Here is a 6,000-nt window from a genome sequence, read left to right on the forward strand (position 1 = left end):
TAAAGGTAATGTCGGATCCACTAACAAGTCATCGATTTTCCTCAGGTTTCCTTTCCGTTTGCTTCATGATAGCTGCTAATTACCTGAAGGCAAAGGTGGATGAGGTGAGGTGGCGGTGAGCATGAACCGGATGCACCTTCACCCTTCCACCCTCATCGTTGACCTCAGATTCCACCCCACGCCAACGCCCTTGCAAACTGGCTATGTCCACCACCACCACCACCACCACGCAGCCCCGCCCTGTCCCTCCCCGCAGCGCCCCGTCACTCGCGTCCTCCCTTGGGGCCTAATGGTCGAGGTGTCACACAGAGATGTCCCCCGGAGCACCACCATCACCACCGCTATCATCATTGTCATCATTCTCTTCCTTCAATTTCTTCATCTCCATTCTTTTCCTCCTCCTTCTTCTCTTTCTTTTCCTTCTGTGTTGCTGCTACCAGTAAGATGACACTTGCAGGCGCGCGCACACACACTTACACACTTGCGCACACACACACACACACACACACACACACACACACACACACACACACACACACACACAGCAATTTTCTCATGACTTCCCATCATGTATTTTCATGCAACACAGCACATCAGACAACTTTGTTTTTTCCTTCCTGGGTATCGAACGTCAATCTTTCACTTAGCGCATAAGCAAAACAAACATCGATACACACACACACGTATAATCACGCTGCCTTAAACATGAGCGAAAACAAAACATAAAAAAATAAAACTACACACAAACACACATACAAACACGCACGCACACACACACACACACACACACACACAAAATAATATGAAAACCGATAAATATTGAGGGTTGGTGAGGCAGCGAAAATAAACAAAGGAGGAACTTCACACACGCCTTGCAGTTATCGTTTTGATCTCCGAAGGTACAACAACTTACGCGCAGAGGTACGACGCCCCTGAATCATAATATACATTGATAAACAACACGCACCCAACCTCCCGCTGCGAAAAAGGAGGAAAATGCAAGCGTGCGGGGAAAATGAAGTTAACTAAGGCAGCCGGAAAGACCAGAGTAAAGAGGCAGAAGTAAATGTCTCGCTCGCAACACGAAGCGCAAAATCTCAACCAAAAACAAGGCGGAGGGAAAAAATGAAAGCAAAGTATCATAAAGACGCAACGTGATCTTATGTAGCAAGGGTGTGTGATTCAGGGTAGCCTCCTCCTCCTCCTCTTCCTCCTCCTCCTCCTCTTGTTCATACTCTTTCTACTCCTACTTTCTTCTTTTTTTTTTCTCCCTTCTACAACTTGTTATCATATCCACGTTCTTCTATCCTTTTCTCTTCCTTCTCTTCCTACTTTCCTCCTCTGTATATTCTCCTTTTTCTTCTCCTGTTCCTCCTACTAATCTTTTCTTCCCGATTCCTGATTCTTCCTTTCCACTAATCTTCCTCACTATCCTCCTCCTAATCTTCCTATTCCTCCTCATCCTGATCCTTCTCCTACAACATCTAGCCCTCCTCCTCCTCCTCCTACTGCTACTCCTCTTGTTGTGCCGCTGGTTCCCTCACCGCAGCTGCCCCGGACATCTGAAAGCCGATCGTTTAATGGCATAACACACTCGGGGCCTCGAGAGCTTCAGTAGCAGTCTCGCCCTCCGCCCGGCGTCTCCGAACTCGCCCAAGCAGAAGATCCGTTATCTCCTTGGGTCTTATTATGGTTTCGCCTCGCTCGTAACTTTGACCGCGTGACAGTGTTTACCTAATTGGCCCTCCCCCGATGGCTATCTGAGTGATTAGAGCAAGCCATTAGGTTTAAGAGGTACAGAGGTGAAGGAAAAAGTGGTCTTGCCTCCAACGCCGCCCGAGCCGTCGTCTAGTTTTAAGGTGGTCGTTAATATGAGATTATGTGGACCCTTTTGAGATTTACGAACGTTACATGGTAAAAGGTGGTGTTTTGGTGCCGTCCTCGACTACCACCACCACCACCACCACCACCATTACTACTGTTGGCTTTTTGCACCTTACGGTCTTATGTACTGCTACTACTACTACTACTACTACTACTACTACTACTACTACTACTACTACTGGTGGTGGTGGTGGTGGTGTTGCTGCCGCCGTCCCAGCAGCTGCCATCCTAGAGGTCGCCGCGCCTCCACCACAGTGATATTCTCGTGTCGACCCTCAACCTAATATTCCTTTTTGTCCCATCTCGGCAGGGTGTCGGTCGTGGTGACTCGCATGACTCTAGTTTTTACCCCTCCTCCTCCTCCTTCTCCTCCTCCTCCTCCTCCTTCTTCTCCCAAGGGCACCTCCAAAGTCAAGAGAGAGAGAAAAAAAGGTCCGAGGTCGCAGCTTCCCGGTTCTGTTAAGGTGAATTTAGGAGTAACTGATGAGAGGGTTGCCGGCACAATGGAACCTAGAACCTCGTATTTCTTGTCGGACCGTCTTATTACTACATATTGACTGGCTATATATACATACATGCATACACACACACACACACACACACACACACTCACACACACACACACACACACACACACACACACACACACACACACACACACACTCTCTCTCTCTCTCTCTCTCTCTCTCTCTCTCTCTCTCTCTCTCTCTCTCTCTCTCTCTCTCTCTCTCTCTGACGATTCCATGATTTCCATTACAATAGCTACAATCATTACGGATTACTGATTATCCTTCCTTTTAGAATAATGACAAGAACAGCTGTAAAACATTTTTCCCCGCCGCCAATAATTAGACGAAGATTTCTTTCCAAATTTACGTTGCTCTTGTGTAATTGGAGTTAGCGAAGCAGCATTTTGTCGAGCGTGGGCTGCCCTGTGTTGGGGAAAGGAGAAGTTATTGCGGGGAGGGCGCCTGTATTGCTCAGCGGGGAGGTGAGGCGTCTGCATGGCGAGCTGGGGACGGTGTTAGCTTCCGGGAAAAACCTCTGAGCCAAATAACCACATGCAATGCTCCTGAGACATCAAATGATACGGTTCGCCAGCGCGGGGCGGCGAGGCGGCGGCGGCGGATCAATAGCTCGGCACATTGCACCTTGTAATGCCTGAAACTCACCTTTGGCGGATTAGTGAGTGAGGGAGGAGATTAATAATGGTGGCGAGGAGATAGAATGTTAGTGAGGAGATAGATTACGGTTAGTGATAGATTGATAATGCTGGCGAGGAAAGGAATTAATAATGTAAGTGAGGCGATGGTTAGTGAGCAGTGAGATTAATAATGCCAAGTGAGGAAATATATTAATAATGATATGAGATAAATTAATAGTACTAGCAAGGTGATAAATTAACGGTACCAGTGAAACAAAATTAATAACATTAGTGAGAGTAAAACTTCTCCCACCTATCCTAATGATCTTACACATAATACCCATCATGAATAATCCCTCTTCCACCACTGCGACTAAAGGTAACGCCAGTAAAACCTTGCACTCGTTTCCCGCTCATTAGTTATTACCGTCACGTCAGGGAGAGATGAGTCACTTCACAATGCAGAGCGTTACCGGAACACACAAGAGATGAGTCACTTTAGAAGGCAGAAAGTCACCAGAATACTCATCAAAGAGAGTTGAGTCACTTTACAATACAAAATGTCGCCAGAATACCACGAAAGAGAGATGAATGAGTAACTTCAGAATAAAGAACGTCACCAGAGCACATAGAAGAGAAATGAGTCACTTTAGAAAGCAGAAAGCCACCAGAACACGCACAAAAAAAGAGATGAGTCAGTTTAGAATGCAGAACTACACCACACACGCACAATCACGCGTTACTGGTATTCACGGCGGGAAAACACAACGATAACAGCTCCCTCAGTAATTAATTCCGGGCAATATCCGCCGCTGTGATAAATGCTCGGACCTCCACCATTTGTACTCATGACTCCGCTAACCTGGTGGTGAAGGGGACAGACTGACAGACGGACAGATGGACACACATGGACACAGACATATATAGACAGACATAACTAGACAAAGACTAAGAAAGCATACAGACCAGGTAGGTAGACAGACAACCAGCCAGATTGACAGATAGATAGACAGACAGACAGCTAGACAGACAGACCAGGCAATTACACAAACCAGATAGTCAGCCAGCCACCAAACAAACTTAGCAAGGAGACAGACCAAACACAGAGAGCCAGACACACAGACAGACTAAATCACCTAGACAGACCAGGAAGCAGACAGATGACCAGAAAGGGACTAGAGAGCCAGACAAGGGTTATAAAACAGAGCAGGCGGACTGAATAGCTAGCTCCCCCTCCCCTCTCTCCTCTCAATACACGTGATACAAAAAGTGTGGGTCAGACAGACAGATAGGCAGGTTCCGTAGCTGTCTGTCTGGATCGAACACAGCGGTCAGCGTGCAGGGAGACAGGTAGTGGAAAGGCAGACTGAAAGGCAGATAAACACCATAGTTAAGAGGTGAGGAAAACGGACAGACAGACATGACAGCTGAGAGACAGACAGACATACAGAAGGACTAACAGACACAGCGAGAGAAAGATAGACGGAAATTAACCAAAATGTACTAAAGAAGAAAAAAAACAGGTAGAAGGGTAGACAGGATGTAATGGAAACAGAAACACAGACACTAACAGACAGACAGAACATTGCAGAAAGAGAGACATACAGGACAGAGAAAGCCTAAACAGGAAGGCAAACAGACAAAGAGAAAGAGAAATAAACACAGAGAAATCAAAATCAACCAAGAGAAAATAGAAAGATGAGACAGAGAGACGGAAAGTGCTGGACGAACAGAAAGACAGACACAAACAGCTCCTTGGAACAGAACAGGGAGGCGGACAGGAGGGCGATGAGTCAGTAAGAACAAAAAAAAACCTGCAAAATTCGAAGAAAAAAAAAACATTAACAGTTACAACTAAACGGGAAGGAGATAAAGTGAAGTGTCAACAGTAAAAATAAATAAATAAATAAATAAAATAAAATAAATAAATAAAATGAAAAAAATAAAAACAAATAAAACATGCAAAATTAATATAAAAGAGACATTAAAAGCCAGTTAGCCAGGCAGTAATCAGCCAGCCACATGAAGCGAGAGGCCACCACAGACACACCAACCTTCAGTACCACCACAGCAAAGGGACACGCATAATTACACCCATCATCGAATCCTAATTTAAAAACAAATTAGAAATCAGCTGTTTCTTTGAGGGAGCAACTTTTTCCCCCACTCACTCATAATCAAATAATGATCAAAGAAATAATATGAAAGTTTCCTCTAGTGTGTGTGTGTGTGTGTGTGTGTGTGTGTGTGTGTGTGTGTGTGTGTACCGCTAACGACGCCCCTTATACGTCCATGTGCGTGTCTGAACAAACATAAATTCTCGTGCGCGGCAGAATCCACGGACGCCTTCAACGCTCCAGGAATATTAATGAGACACTCCGGGAATATCTGTGTAAATTGCACTCGAGAACCACCATCACCACCACACCAGCAGCACCAGCATCAGCAGTGACGTGAGGTGGGCGGAGGCAACATACTCGAGTCTCTGATCGCGGGGCAACACTCACCGGGCCACTCAGCGCGCGTACTACCCAGCACATCAATAACAAACCACTCAGCGAGCATAACGACAATACTAGCCCTCATGAAAAACAGAAAAAATGATGTATTAAAATGAATCTTTATGAACATACCGGACCAATGGCGTTTCCTTGACCTTTGTACTCGCTGGGGAGATGAAAAACATGCCACAGCTGCCGGGAATCGCTGGGAATTGTGGGAATGGAGCTCAGGTCGCCGGCTCGTCCCCTGCGTAGTCCCTCGCCGGCTGGATTTTGAATAACTGATGCTCATTTGACTAGTTTTTCGTCCTCGTAAAGGCCACTCGTTATGAATGTCCCACAATGCATTTTCTGAAAGACCCTGGAAAGTGGAGAGGGCAAGGATGTTAATAAGATGAGCTGGTTTTGTATTCTTTCTTCCTTGCATTACTTAGAGCTTGATTTGACAGACCGAGGCAGAGAAAAAAAAAT

At 45.9% G+C, this 6,000-nt stretch overlaps 1 protein-coding gene across 6 annotated transcripts in view; it reads right to left on the reverse strand.

Annotated features, from left to right (window-relative positions):
• Nucleotides 1-5,883, reverse strand: part of LOC135090573 (probable glutamate receptor) — a 54,267-nt gene extending 48,384 nt beyond the window's left edge. For 3 of the 6 annotated variants that reach the window (XM_063987448.1, XM_063987447.1, XM_063987443.1), the window contains exon 1: nt 5,662-5,879. The gene's annotated coding sequence lies outside the window, so the exon portion shown is untranslated. Of the gene's footprint in view, nt 1-5,661 lie in introns of all 6 variants that reach the window. The other 3 variants (XM_063987446.1, XM_063987445.1, XM_063987449.1) reach the window with 3 other exon arrangements.
• Nucleotides 5,884-6,000: the final 117 nt, after the last annotated feature.

This window comes from Scylla paramamosain, chromosome 35 (assembly GCF_035594125.1).
Source record: "Scylla paramamosain isolate STU-SP2022 chromosome 35, ASM3559412v1, whole genome shotgun sequence".
Classification (NCBI taxonomy): domain Eukaryota; kingdom Metazoa; phylum Arthropoda; class Malacostraca; order Decapoda; family Portunidae; genus Scylla; species Scylla paramamosain.